The following is a 15,463-nucleotide window of genomic DNA, read 5'->3' on the forward strand; positions in this document are numbered from 1 at the left end:
AGGGACTGCTGCCCCTATAAAGAAATACCTGAGATTGGGTAATTTATAAAGGAAACAGGATTAATTGACTTGCAGTTCAGGAAACTTACAATCATGGCAGAAGGGGAAGGGGAAGGGGAAGCAGGCACCTTCTTCACAAGACGGCAGGAGGGAGTGAGTGGAGAACCAGTAAGTGCCACACTTTGAAACTATCAGCTCTCCTGAGAACTACCTCACTATCCGGGGAGCAGCACGGTGGAAACTGTCCCCAAATCCAATCCCCTCCCACCAGGTTCCTCCCTTGACACAGGAGGATTACAATTCCAGATGTTTTGGGTGGGGGACACAGAGCCAAACCTGTGAGGCTCTCAGTCTATCTTGCAGCTCCCCTGGGGCTGAGGCTGAGTACAGATCTGCTGGCCTTGCCCTATAGCATGCGAGGGATCTGCCAGTGCGCCCCCATTTGCTGCTTCTTGGGGATGGTGGTGACTTCCTTCAGAGAAGTGTGTATTTGTTCTCCTCCTGCCCCTCCAGGGCTTTGTGGAGCCCTGGCCAAGTTCTCCCAGGGTAAGGGCAGGAAAGAGGGCTCCTTGCCCTTCTTGCTGCTTGAGTGACAACCCTGTGGTCATCCTTAGGCCCGTCACTGCCCCTGCTTCTAAACTGAGAACATTTTGGCAAATCTTCCTGGCAGAGGCTGGGGACTCATCCCTGCTATCTGTTCTAGCTTGGTAAAGCCAGGTTAAGACATCTGGGCAAGCAGACAGTAGAGTGGACCCCAGGAAGGGTGGGTGGAGGGCGCTGGCCTTTGGGCTTCTCTGGACCAGGGTGGGAAGGGGGAAGTTTAACGGGAAATAGAGTTCTCAGGACTATGTTTAGGAGAAGGTGGCAATGCTGGTGGGGGGATGTCCATTCATCCATCCATTCATCCATTGTCTCCCCCCACCCCCATCTCGGACTGTCCCAATGACAGCCCTAGCAAGAAGAGACAAGAAACAAGACAAGTTCACGTTGTCCAGTTTTGAGGTACTGGCAGAAGTTGCACCAGTATGAGAATAGTGGGTCAGTTTTCTCCAGGATCCAGAAAGCATTATCAGGCAGCCTCGGGGTAAGGAAAGGAGCCCGGCCTCTCCAGCAGCCACACAGGCCTGCAGTAAGATGGGGCTGGGGCTGGTTTGGGGTGGAGGATAAGTGACAGCCAAGGTTTGTCAGCATGCAGAGGGGTGGCTGACTCATGGACTAGGGGCTGCGGAGCCCAGTGGTTGCCCTTAGTTCTTGGATCCTGGGAGACTTCTGGAGCCTGGATCTGGGCAGCCTAGGGGTGGAGGTGGTGAGGGGCAGGGCTGGGGGCAGGAGGAGAGGCCTTGCATGACAGGGTGCAGGGCAGGAAGCCAGCCAGGGACTGCTTTTCAGTGGCTGCCCCCATCACCCTTCCCACCCCCAAACCCACCCCTACCCCCACCCTGGTGCAGGGTGGGTCCTGGGCAGGTGTCCTCTGCTTTGGCCTCAGCAGATTCCAAGATGGAAGCTGACAGCCATGCGGGCATGTCACTTGCACTAGCTTTGTCCTGCAGTTTCTGCTTCCTGGAGCGTGGGGCACCCACCCAAAAGAGCACGGGCACACCCCACACCTCTCATTGAGGGTGCTGGGAGGTGGACCAAGGTCCTGCAGCCCTGTGCTTGTGCTGTGAAAATTAGCCTAGGAGTCCCATGTCCACCCCTCCAGGTGGAGCCCCAGGAGCCTGAACAGTGGCATGCAGTGAGATGAGGAGGGAGAGAGAACTGGAAAAGAAGGAGAGAGAAAGAGAGATGAGGAGAAGGGAAAGAGAGAGAGGAAGAGAGATTGGGAGAGAGACAGAGGAGGCTGAGAGGATAAGGAGGGTGAGAGATGGGGAGAGAGACACAAAACACAAACAGAGAGAGACGTGCATGAGTAGGAGGTCGAGTTACTCTTGATCCCATTTCCCAGTGAAAACTGTAGGTCGCCATCACCTAACCACACATGCAATAAAGTCTACCTGCTGCTTAGAGCCCTGAGAACCCCTTCTCGTGGAGCATAAAATTTTCGACTACTGCCCTTCCTCACTGCATTTTTGTTGTCTCTTCCAGTGAACCATGATGTCTTGTCTATTGCCTTCCTGGGCTCAAGGATCCATAAAAAACTGACGCTTCTTTTGGGGAGGGTCTGCAGTGCCTTCAACTCACTAGGCTCCCCAGGAAGCTTGCACACTTGGCTTGGGCCCTAAGCAGCTGGGTACATGCTGGGGCTCTGCTTCTCTCTTTCAGTAAGAAGGAGAACTAAGAAAGAGACTGAAGCATGGTCTGAGGAGAAGGCACTTGTGCAAACACGAGGAGAATGAGGAGCCTGAGTTGTCTTCGTTTCTTCTAAAAGCACACATTCCCAGTTGGGTGCGGTGACTCTTGCCTGTAATCCCGGCACTTTAGAAGGCTGCAGCGGGCAGATCACCTGAGATCGGGAGTTCGAGACCAGCCTAACCAACATGGAGAAACCCCATCTCTACTAAAAATACAAAATTACCCGGGCATGGTGGCACATGCCTGTAATCCCAGCTACTTGGGAGGCTGAGGCAGGAGAATCGCTTGAAGCCAGAAGGCGGAAGCTTCAGAGAGCCGAGATTTCGCCATTGTACTCCAGCCTGGGCAATAAGAGTGAAACTCCATCTCAAAAAACAAAAAAACAAAAAAACACGCATTCCCTCCCAGGCCACCTTAGTGAGGGCATGAAGCACAGCGTGCATGCGTGCGTGTGTGTGTGCGCGCGCGCATGTGTGCATATGTGTGTTTGTGTGTTGCAGGGGTTACAGTGGACAGGATGTGGGAGGGCAGCTGCAGCTCCAAGCTGCAAATCTTTCTGATAGAATGTTTAAGACTCCTTGGACCACAGCAAGAGAGTGTTTTCATTTGCACCCATTTTTATTAGCATTTAAACCTGTATTTTTTGTAGCAGTTAAGCAGTAAACCTTAAGCTGCTTAACTATTCCTTGAAGCATTTACACCGGCGGTTCCCAACCTTTTTGCTACCTGAGACCAGTTTTCTTGAAGACAACTCTTCCACGGACCTGGGAGAAGGGGAAGGGATGATGTGGAGATGATTCAAGCCCATTACATTTATTGTGTGCTTCATTTCTATTATTATTTCACTGTAATATATACTGAAATAATTACACAACTCACCATAACGTGGAATCAGTGGGAGCCCTGAGCTTGTTTTCCCGTAACTACATGGTCCCACTTGGGGGTGATGGGAGACAGTCACAGATCATCAGGCATTAGGTTCTCATAAGGAGCACGCAATCTAGACGCCTGGCATGCGCAGTTCACAGTTGGGTTCACGCTCCTATGAGAATCTAATGGCACTGCTCATCTGACAGGAGGCAGAGCTCATGTGGTAATGCGAGGGATGGGAAGTGGCTATTTCTACAGATGAAGCTTTGCTCACTGGCTGGCTGCTCACCTCCTGCTGTATAGCCTGGTTCCTAACAGTTGGGGATCCCTCATTTACCCAGCAAGATAAATACATTATTATGTCAATTGAAATTATTCACCTTGAACCACCCCAAATTACCTTGCATACTTCACCCACCCAAGGGTCCCGTAGCACACTTTGGGAGCTGTAGACAGTAAGCCTGGAGCTCCATGGAGCATTCCATCTCTCCACCATCTGTGGGCTAACAGGCTGCATTAGTTTCCTAGGGCTGTTTTACAGTACCACAGACTGGGCATCTTCAACAACAGAATGTTACTATCTCGCAGCACTGGAGGCCATGAGTCCAAGATCAAGGTGTCAGCAGGGTGGGTCCCCTCTGAGGCTGTGCAGGAAGGCTCTGTTCCAGGCCTGTCTCCTGATGCGTGGGTGGACGTCTTCTCCCTGTGACTCTCCATTAAGGGTGATTCTGGTGAGGGCTCCGAAGAGGAGACTTGGACAGAATGTTGGTAGATAAATGTGTCAGTGGAAACCAGAGGGTACACAGGACTCCATCCATGCCCAGGGCTTTCTGGGGACAGACATGTCCAAGCAGCAGCCATTCCCAACCGAGTTCTGTTTCTGGAAAGCCAGGCAACAGCTGGGGCTAGGCCCTCTGGGATTTGTTTAGTGACCCAATTATGTGGGAGGCCTGCAGTGGGTGTTTGGGTGGGGGGTGGTACCACCCAACCTCATTGCATCACTCACTTCCCAGGCCCTGCCTTCAACCCCTCCTGACCAGGCCCTGTCCTGGTTCTCAGCCACCCTGTCCCAGTGGGTGCTTCAGCCCACTCACTGACCAAGTAAGGGACTGACTCCAGGTTACAGAGTGCTGTGTTTATGTGACCTGAGAATATGTGTGCGCACAGTGTGCCTGCAGTGTCCTTGTACAGTTGAGCATGTACATGTCCTGCCCATGTGTAGGCAACTTGTCCACACATGCCTAGGAGTGTGACTCCATGTCCTGGTAGATGGGGAAGAAGAGAGGGAGTTGTGCCCAGGGTCCCCTGATTACTTCTATGGGTGCACGTTTGTGCATCCTGTTAGGAGTCCTTGGGGGTATGGAAGATTCTGCCCTGGGTGCCCTTGATCGTGAGTGCGCGCGCGCGCGGGCGCGCGCGCGCACGCACATTAGGGGGTGTACTGCATTACAGCATCCTCAACCAATTCTGTATGTGTGCATATGTTTGTGTGTGTGTGTCCTACAGGTGTGAGCGAGTGGATGCTTCCAGTACGTGTCTGCACATGTGAGCGTGCACTTGCATTGTCCTTGCACACCTGTGTGTGTCCCGTGAGAGCGAAAGGAGCCCAGCATGTGCTGGCACCTGCAGGAACGTGTGAGTGAGTGTGCGTTCTGCGGGTCCCTGTCCTGCTGGCTCCCCGCTTGTCCCGAGGGAGTGCGCGCACGGGGTCCCAGGCCGGCGTGCCCGCCGGTGTGAGTGCGAGTGAGTGTGGCCCCACGCAGCTCTCTCCTCTCTACGCTGCCTGGGCAGCCCGCACACTCAGGCTGCCTGGTTGCTGCCGGGTGCCGCGGGCTGGGCCGGCGCCCCCACCCCCCCCCCGCCTGCCCGCCCCGGCACTCACTCGCGCTGGCCTTCGCGGAGGCCCCGCCGCGCCATGCCGGGCCTGCTGGGCCGCCCCTGGCGGGGGTCGCTCGGGGCCAGGCCGTGCGGGGGCGGAAAGGCGCTGCCTGTATGACCCCTCGGCGGCGCGGGGAAAAGGCGACCGTTTGTCCGGGAGCATGTGGCCATCGACGTGTGCCCCGCCCTCATCCGCCCTATCCAGCAGATCTCTGGCTACTTGCCCCACTTCCCGCGGGACCTGCCCCATGACGCCCCCGCGCGCCCAGCCACTGCCAGCGCCGGCCGCCGCCGCCCCTCTGACGGGCGCCCACGACGACAAGGATGGCGACCATCTCTTCGGAAGTCTAAGGATCCAGCATAGGTCTCAGCCCTTCGCAGCCGCCCGTCAAGCCGTCAGAGGACAAGCCGGACGCCGAAGGCTACGAGTGGACGATTGCAGTAAGTTTCCAACTCGCCGACTTCGCGCCCCTCCACTGGCTCCGGCTTGGCGGTCCCCGGCTTCGGGGTGCCCTCTGTCCCTCCCCGTCGCGGCTTCGCGTTCTCCCTTGGCAATACCCCCGCCGCGGGGCCGCAGAGCCCCTAAGCGCTTCGTGCGCTCTCCGCGCCCTGCCCACCGGCCCCGACCCGTCCCCCGACCGGACGGGAGAGTTGGGAAATTGGGGGCACCCGCTGTGGGGGTCCCATTTCCGGGGCTGGGCTCCGGGGAGCCGGTGCGGCGCCCGCTCCCTGCCCGCCAGCCCTTTGGGAGCTCAGGCGCTGGCAGCCGCTTTTGTTCCCGGGAAGGGCGGAGCTGCGTCCCGGGTAGACACGCGTTGCAGCCGGCAGCGTAGTCGCTCCCCGCTGGCCGGCCGCAGCGGAGGGTCGGGACTGAGGCGGGCTGGGGCGGGCTGGGGCGGGCTGGGGAGGGGGCCCAGGGCTGCGGCCGGTTCGGCCTCCCGGGTGGCGCGCTGCGCCGAGGAACTAGGATGACCGCCGCGCCGCTTGTCCTTTGGAAAAACCTTGGCGGTTCCTCCTCTGTTGTCCGTGGACCCCGCCGCGGCGTTCTCCAGGGCCGCGGACCTTTGCCCACTGGTTGCGCCCGCTGTCCCCGGGCAGAAAGGACTCCCCTCCTCCCGGACCGAGCCCCGAGCCCCATGGAGCAGGCAAGCGCCGGAGTCCCGGGGCCGAGGCCCGACCGGCAGGCGCTCCGGGACCTTTTCCCGCCCCCGAGGGTGCATGTCCGGCCAGGGCCGGGACTGGCTGGGAAACCGAGGCCGGAAGATGTCGCAATCCAGCGAGGAATCGGTTTGTACGGGGTGGGGGTGGGATGGGAGACCCCTCCCCAACCCCACCAGCCCCAGCCCAGCTGTGGCCTCAGCCATGTCACTCAGAAAACCAGCGTCAAACCCCACCCTGCCCAGGATGTGGACCTTGCCTGGTGAGAGTCCTGCAGAGACTTCCCCAGGGCCCCTCCACCGCGCAGCAGCGGTGTCTGCGCTGGGCCCGGGCACTCACCAGGGCCTGCAGGCTGCCAGCCTGGAGTTTCCCTAGCATTAAATGTGCCACCGGAAGCTGAAGGTGGGGACGACCAGTGCCCCGCGGAGCGAAGACCCCGCATCTCTCCAGGATGGGGGGTTTGCTTGGGGGTCCACTTAGGGGTGTATCCCTCAGGCATTGGAAGTGGGGATGGGAGGCCCCGAGCCATGGTGGCTCCCCCAGTCCCCAGTTCTTTCTCTATGTAAATCCAGCTTTGCAGGGACCGGGATGTGGTGCATTTCCTGGAAGAGCTGGGGTCCTGGGGCGTGGGGAGCTGGGGCTGGGGTGTGGGGAGGGGCCCAGGGTGGGCAAGCTGAAGCAGGACTGGCACAGGCCTCTGGAGGGCCTGGGGGAGGCTGGACGCCTCGGGGTGCACCCTTGCTTGTCTGCTCTTCTAAGGGTCAGTCTGTTTGCCCATGTGTAAATAGGGTTGATTGTCCCTGCTCTACGTGGCTGTTGTGAGCATTCAATGAGCACTGCCAGTCCTCGGAGTCTCCTGGGTTTTTTTATTGTGCTAAAATATACAAATATAAATTTCCCATTTCAACCATTTCTTTTTGCTCCTTCACTCCCCACCCAGCCACCCATTTTTAGCGTACAGTTCAGTCATGCTCAGTACCTTCACACTGTGTGCAACCCATCTCCAGAAGCCTCTTCATCCTGCGAGATTGAAACTGGATCCATTAAACAACAGCTGCCCATTCCTCCTCCCCCGGCCCCTGGCAACCGCCATTCTGCTTCCTTCTCCATGGATGTGACTATTCTAGGAACCTCATGTAAGTGCAATCACCCACTATCTGTGCTTTTGTGTCTACCTTCTTTCAGTCAGCAGAATGTCTTCAGGCTTCATCCATATTGCAGCCCATGTCAAAACTTCCTTTTTCAGGCTGAATGATACTTGAGAATCAAAATCTCCTCTCCTGAACACTTCACCAGCAACAGCATCTGAGAGGCCCAGGGAGGGGCAGGGCTGGGGTTTTGGGGAGAGGCTCTCCTCTCAAAGCCAGACCCCCCCCCCACATCTATCCCCTTAGTGCCAGCACCAGCCAGGGCCTCCTCTCATGACTTACTCCTCCTGTCCCTCCCGTGGGAGTCGCCCCTAAACCATGGGTTCAGTTTCTGTCTCTTGCCAACTCACTAGCTGGGGAGGGTCTATCCAAGAGCCCCCCTAACAGCTCCCTGACCTGGAATGGGCCTCCTGCCCTCCCCCTTCTGTGGACAGAGGTCAGACTCGTGGGAGGGCAGCCCCACAGAGGGCTGGGTGGAGGCACTGGTGGGAACCCTGGGTCAGGGCCAGGGAAGCCACCTGTTTGGGCACAGAAGCCGTTGGCAGCACAGTGACACGGCCTCAGGCAGTGCCCACTGGTCTTTTTGCTTCTGGCCAAATGTGTGGCTGTTCAGGGTGCTCAGGGACCTGCCGGGTGAAGGAGTGGAGAGGCAGCAGCAGAGGGCCCATCACAGTCCAGGGGTCAGAAGGACAGAGCAGGCATCACTCCATCCCAGTGTGGCAGCGCCCCCAGCCTAGCCCCCACGGGTGTCTTGGGGTACGGAGGTGGGACGACCAGAGCCACTGGACAGACATGCCAAAACTTCTGGTGGCCCAAAGATATGCAAGTGAAATGTGTCAAGAGACAGGACCCAGTGAAAACATTTTGAGCTACAACAAACAAATATATATGAATTGTAAAAATAAGACACAGTGGTCAGGCACTCCCTGCACAGGGTGGGCCACCAGATTCCCAGAACTCTGCACTCCAGGCAAGTGGTGGGAAAGGTAAGAGGCCAGGGTGAGGGAGCTGGGTTTGGAAGAGCAGCCATGTCACTGTGGGTGCACATGGGGCCACTGAGCCAGGCCCTGTCCCAGAGGCAGCCTCACAGTGCAGGGCACAGCTCACGTATGCCCACCTGACCTCAGCCACTTCTCTGGCATCTCACAGGGGCCTGGCATGCAGGGAAGGGGAGGAAACGCTCTGCCTGCCAGGCCCTGTGTCCACGTCGTCTCCCTCCCTCTCACTCCAGCCCTGGGAAGATGGGACTCTTACATCCTTGCCCGTTTTTTTTTTTTTTTTTTTTTAATTTTGAGAAACGGTTTCAATCTGTTGTCCAGACTGGAGTGCAGTGGCACGATCATGGCTCACTGCAGCCTCTGCCTCCCAGGTTGAAGCAATCCTCCTCCCTTAGACTCCCTAGTAGCCGGGACCACAGACATGTGCCACCACACCCAGCTAATTTTAAAAGTTTTTGTAGAGACGGTGTCTCACTATGTTGCCCAGGCTGGTCTTGAACTCCTGTGCTCATGGGCTGAGATTACAGGTGTGAGCCACTGCGCCCGGCTGAGGCACAGATGATGATGAAGCTGAGGCTTAGGGTGAAAAGTACTCATCCACTTCCTAGCTAGTGAATACAGGGGCTGAGCCCAGAAACCAAGCCAGCCAGGCCCCCAAACTTCTGCCATTTGCCAGTGGCAGAGAAGTAGGTGGTTGGGAGCCCCCTGATCCCCCAGAGCTCTGCCAAACCAAGGTGAGGTCGGCCTGGGAGGGAGACTCAGCCTTCCCTTGGAGATGAGCCTGGTGTGAGCAGCCAGGCTGCCTCCCTGACCTGGCTGGATAGAGGCCTTGCGGTGCATCTTTGAATAATGTTCTGGGGTTACCGGCTGTGCCCCACAGATGCCACAGCTGCCCCCTACAGCCCTGTGCTCCAGCCCAGAAGAAAAAAAATGCAGTTTTCAGAAACAAGAGGCTGCCGCGGTCAGCGAAGCGCCTGTCTGCCCATCCTTCTGTGTGTCCCTGGGTCTGCATGCTTGGCTGGGTTTTCTAAAGGAACCGAAGGCAGAGTGAGTGAGGGGTGCCATCTTGTGGAGGAACCCTCTGGCCGATCAGCTTGTGTGACCTCTGTGGACTGACTGGGAGTTGTGACAAATATGGCCAGAAATAGGGCCTGGTCTCGGACGGTGACCAAGGGTTATGTGGATTTAGGGTCGGTGAGGGACGTGGCCTCTCTGGAGGCCGTGCTGGGAAGATGGGGGAGGGGAGTCAGGACGAGGGAAGGGCCTGACCAAAGCGAGGTAGGGAGGGAGGCTCAGAGGAAGGTGAGCCACCTGGCTTTCAAGATGATGAGGAGAGAAAGTCTGTCCTGACAGAGGCCCCATGACAGCTGCCCTGGGCCAGGATGTTTGTGGGAGGGGAGATTGCACCGCAATGCCACCCTCACTCCCTCTGTCTGGAGATGTGGGGCCAGGGGCTTCTGTGACAGGGGCCATGAATGGACCCAGCCAGGAGACCCAGGGGACAAGGGCATCTGCTGGCCCAGGCACCTGCAGGCCCTGGCAGCTCTGTCTCCCCGATTTCCCATTCACACCCTTTGCTGTTCTCTACCTGGGACCTGAAGCCCATGGACCACAATGGGCTGGCACCACTGTGTCAAGCTGCACCTGCGGCCAGGAGCCAGGAAGGTGAGGGAGTTTCACCCAGGCTTGCCCACCAGCTGTGCCCACCTATGGTGATGGGGCCTGGACTGGGCTGGGGGCACCCAGGGAGGCCCACAGCTGCCGCTCCCCCTCAGAGCCCAAGCCAGCTGAGGAGACCTCAGCCACTCACCTCCATGCAGAGTACCCAGTCTGTCCCACACCCGGGATGCCTTCCAGTGTTACCGTTACCTACCTGCTGATCTGGGGAAACCCCTGGAGAATTTCCAGTCTGGCATTTTACAAGAAGCATTCTCAGCTGGAGGTTACTATGATGTGCAAACAAAGGACTGTGGTCAGATCACACTGGAAGACATTGTTAAACCAGTTTCTTTACTGTAGGACTTACCAGAGCCTTTAATGTGCTGATGGGCTGCTCCTCGACTCTCAGTGAGGGGGATGAAGTAGGCAGCATCTGCCCAATGTATTTGACCACAGAATCCTCGTTCCCATGAGAGATGGGCCAAGAGGCCGACCGCAAATGCACTTAAGGCACCAGCACAACAGGTGCATCTAGGAGAGGAGAGAAAAAAATGCTATTAAATAAAAGCATCAAGGTGACCTTGAGCCATGAAAAATCAGAACTTCTTAGACTTCCTTCCTTCTGTGCATCCTACACTTCAGTGTTGTTTTATTTTTAGTTTCATAGGGCAGAGTCTGAGTTGACTTGGGGACCTAAATGTGTATGCCTGGGGCCCACCGCAGTCCAGGAGGACCACCCCAGAAGGGAACATTGCACCTTCTGCGGGGAAGGCAGGGCTGTAGGAGACACGGCAGTGCCCCACCACCTACTCCTGGGGAAGAAATGGCTCCCCACACCAGGCCTGGATGTCCTTATGCTGCAAGTGGAGCTCAGGGATGTGAGAGCCAAGAGTGAGTGTAACCAGGGAAGTGTGCCCAACGCGGGAGCTCAGTGACCCCGTAACTCGTGGGACTGGAGCCGGCAGGGCCTGTTGTAGGAAGTCCCCAGGACTCTCCCCAGTGTTTTATAAAGAGCAGTCTTCTTGTAGACCAGCTCCTGAAAGCAGTGCAAGAGAGGGATTCCTGTGTCCTTTCCACGGTGGGGAACCTGACGCTGCCACAGAGCTGGAATTGAAACCCCGGGCTGCCTGACCTCCAAACCTAGGCTGGGGTGGCGGGCATCAGACTGAGTCAGACACGGAGCTCAGAGTCGCTGGCACAGGAGGAAGGAGTGGTGGCAATATTCCAGCTCAGAGAGGCCACTGCATGAGCATGCCCGGGGCCAGGATGGGTTCCAGGCAGAGGGGACAGTCCGCAAAGGCAGGGCATGCCCTGGGAAGGAGACTCCAGTTCCAAACCAGGTGTCCTGCGGAACCCACCCCAGGGCACCAGGGGCTGGAGCTGGGATCCTCCTTGGATGAGCCTCCTATGGCTGCTGCAGCAAATGACCACAAACTTAGAGGCTCAGAGCAACACACTTACTATCTCGCCGCTCTGCAGGTTAGAAGTCTAACAGGGGTCTCCCTGGGCTAATGCCAAGGTGTCGGCAGGGCTGCGTTCCTCCTGGAGCCTGGGGGCTGCAGCCATTTCCTGGCTCTTTCCAGCTTCTAGAGGCCGCCTGCCCTCCTTGGCTGGTGGCCCATTCCTCCACCTTCACAGCCGGCCCGGTTGCATCTCCCTGGCCTTCTTCCTTGGTGACATCTCACTCTTCTCTTCTCTGTCCTTTCTTCTGCTTTTGAGAATGCTGTGACCACATTGGGCCACCCAGACAGTCTAGGAGAATCTCCCTATTTTAAAGTCAGCTAATTAACCACCTTAACTCCATCTGCAGCCTCAGTTCCCCCTGGCCATGTCAATAACATATTCACAGCTTCGGAGATTAGGACACGGCCATCTCTGGGGGCCATTGTTCTGTCTGCCACACCCTTTGGTGCTAATAAGATCATTTTTTCCTTTCTCCAGGCAAATAAGCTTAGAACAAAAGCTCTCTGTAACACTCTGAACTGCGTGAAGAAAACCCTCACTTACTACAGGATCACAGATGAAGACATGATCCACAAGAGCCTGCAGTGGGTGAGGGCCCTCGGCTGCCTCCTCCCTCCCCAGCCCCCACCCGGAGAAACTGATGCGGGTGCAGGGTCAAGTTCAGACCTCAGACCTGTCTCCCACTTTGGTCCCTTTCTCCTCCTGAGGGAACTGGAGGACGGAGTCTGCCCCTTCTCCTTCCCGGCATAAGCATCAGGTCAGCTGCGGTGGAGAAAAGGGTCCCTTGTGCTTGGAAAGAAAAGCAAGCATTCCTACCGGTTGTCACTCTGCCCTTCCCCTCCCCCTCCACGTCCTGGTTCACGCTGAGTACTCGGGGCCTCCAGGTGGCTGCTCACGGCATCTTGGCCCTACCACCACCACAGATGTCCCTTTCAGGAGGACTTGGGGGCAGTCCAGGGCCTTGTCTCTGGGGAGGCCTGTGGGGCTGGCTCCACGCTGTGACCACAACTTTGTAGATTCCCCACGATGTAGATTGGATTGTGCACATGTGCACACACACACATTTGGAGCACGTGTAAGCGCACACTTAAGAGTGTATACCCACACACACATGTACACATATCATGAAAAAATCTGTAATGAAACATATCAAAATAACTGTGATTATCTCCAGGTGGTAGGAGAATAGGTAATTTTTTCTTACATGTGTGTCTTGTTTTGTTTTTTCCAAATGTTCCACAATGGAGATTCATTACTTTTATGATATGGAAAAACAACAAATGTTATTTAGAAACCTAATCTATAATAGCTGTAATATTACAATAATTTAGTCTGGGCACGGTGCCTCACACCTGTCACCCCAGCAATTTGGGAGGCTAAAGCAGGAGGATGGCTTGAGACCAGGACTTTGAGACAAGCCTGGGCAACATAGCAAGTCCCCCATCTTTACAAAAAAAAAAAAAAAGATTAAAAATTAAAATAAATAAAATAATTTAAACAGTTTGATAAAAGAGAGTGAAAACAAATTTGGGGAGTAGACTACATGAAGGCTGGGAATCCACTGGGCTGAGTGGCCTTTTTCTTAACATCCCAAAATGGAACAACCAAACACGGCTTTAGAAACTCTTCCAGCACCTGCCAGCATGTGTGGCCTGTACTTTTCTGGAGAGGAAACCCACTGGCCCAGTTTGGAAAAGAATCTAGTATGAGACTGTATCTGATTTATCTGTTTATTGAGACAGGGTCTCACTCTGTCACCCACGCTTGGTGCAGTGGCACAATCTCAGCTCACTGCAGCCTTGACCTCCTGGACTCAAACCATCCTCCCATCTCAGCCTTCCGAGTAGCTGGGACCACAGGTGTGTGCCACCATGCCCAGCTAATTTTTAAATTTTTCTTTTGTAGAGATGGGATCTTGCTATGTTGACCAGGCTGGTCTTGAACTCCTGGCTTCAAGCGATCCTCCCACCTTGGCCTCCCGAAGTGCTGGGATTACAGGTGTGAGCCACCACACCTGGCCTTGTATCAGATTCAGTACTGATTTTTTTTTAACTATTGTAAGTTTAGCATGTCATCATTTCAGAATACACTGCTTCTCAAAAGAATGAAGGCTACAACAGCCTGAGTCTCTGTTTTTCACGAATTCCCCAGATGATTCTGAAACACACCAGCTTGAGGCCCTCCACTGTTGCATGTTTGAAAGTAGTGGTTCTCAAACTGGTCTGCAACTAGAATCACTTGTGCAGCTTTTAAAACTCTCAGTGGCAAGACCATACTCCAGACCACAAAACTCAGGGGTGGGGTGAAGGGGGCTGTTCATCAGGAGTGTAAATGTCCCCAGGTGATTTTAATGAGCAGCCAGGTTTGAGAACCAGCGTCCTAATGGGAGCAACCTCATAGCCAGGTGTTGTGCCTTCTGAGCCTGAGAAACAACTCTGGCAAAACCTTGCGTCCGAATAACTTTGTGTTCTCTGTCTCCATCTGGTGGTCATTTCGCTACATTGCTATTATTTACCTGTGCAACTTGGGATCTTGTACTTTTAAGAAAGTTTGCCAAAAGAATCAAAAAGAACCAAAAAGACTTGAAATTTCAAGAAATAAAAATGGCTACAAAATATACCATTATAAAGAACAGAATGATCTAAGAGTTATAAATGCATTTGAATAATGCATCTGAATCTTTTGCAGTACTTGGCAAATTAAAAAGCAGTCAATAAGTGCTACTTATTCCCATTATAATTAAACGTAAGTTAGACCTCATCTTTTGGGTACCAGTGATTCATTTTGAATGAATGGCTTTAATTCAACCAAAAAACATATTTAGTCTTATTATACCTGGCATACCGTTGGCAGTGGAGAACAGACACAGTCTGCATGGTGAGAAACATTGTGTGCGTGCGTGTGTGCGTGTGTGAGAAATCAAGAGAGACAGAGAGAGAGAGAGAGTGAGAGAGAGATTATTATTTTAATAAAAAGACTGTTTGGGAGTATACTGCCCTATGAGTTTTGTAACCCCACCCCAATCAGGATTCCAAACAATGAGAGATTATTATTTTAATAAAAAGGCTATTTGGGGGTATACTGTTCTATGAGTTTTGTAGCCCCACCCCAATCAAGATTCCAAACAGTTTGATCACTCCCACAAAACTGCTTCATGCTTCCCTGTCGTGGCATCCTTGCCTCACCCCAATCCCTGGTCACCAACCGATTTGTTTTTGTCCCTGTAGCTTTGCCTTTTCCATAATGTCATGTGTTCATACAATATGTAACCTTTTGAGACTGGCTTCTTTAACTTACCAAAACTTCCTTCCTTCTGCTTGTTTTAGGTTTATTTTGCCCTTTTTTCTTTAGTTTATTAAAGCTGAGGTTTAGATTGTTGATTTGAGCCTTTCTTCTTTTCTAAAATAAGCATCAAATGCTATAAATTTCCATCTAAGCTCTTCTTTAGCTGCATCTACACATTTTGATTTCTTGTATTTTTGTGTTTGTTCAATTTTAAGTATTTTCTAATATCCTCATTTCCTTTGAGACTACCTCCTTTGACCCATGGATTACTTAGAAGTATATTATTTAATTTCCAAGTATTTAGAGATTTTTGTCAGTTATCGATCTCTGGTTTAATTCCATTATGCTCACAGACCTTGCTTTGTGTTATTTCTATTCTTTTAAATTTGTTAAGGTTGGTTTTATGGGCTTGGAGCGGTGGCTCATGCCTGTAATCCCAGCACTTTTGGGAGGCCAAGGCGGGTGGATCATTTGAGGTCAGGAGTTCGAGACCAGCCTGGGCAACATAGCGAAACCCCATCTCTACCATAAATACAAAAATTACCCAGGTGTGGTGGCACAAGCCTGTGGTCCCAGCTACTCGGGAGGCTAAGGTGGGAGGACCGTTTGAGCCCATGAAGTTGGGCTGCAGTGAGCTGAGATTGCACTACTGTACTACAGCCTGGGAAGCAGAGCAATACCCTGTCTAAAAAAGAAAAAAAATTGTTGTTT

The sequence above is a fragment of the Pongo pygmaeus genome, chromosome 19 (assembly GCF_028885625.2).
Source record: "Pongo pygmaeus isolate AG05252 chromosome 19, NHGRI_mPonPyg2-v2.0_pri, whole genome shotgun sequence".
Lineage (NCBI taxonomy): Eukaryota > Metazoa > Chordata > Mammalia > Primates > Hominidae > Pongo > Pongo pygmaeus.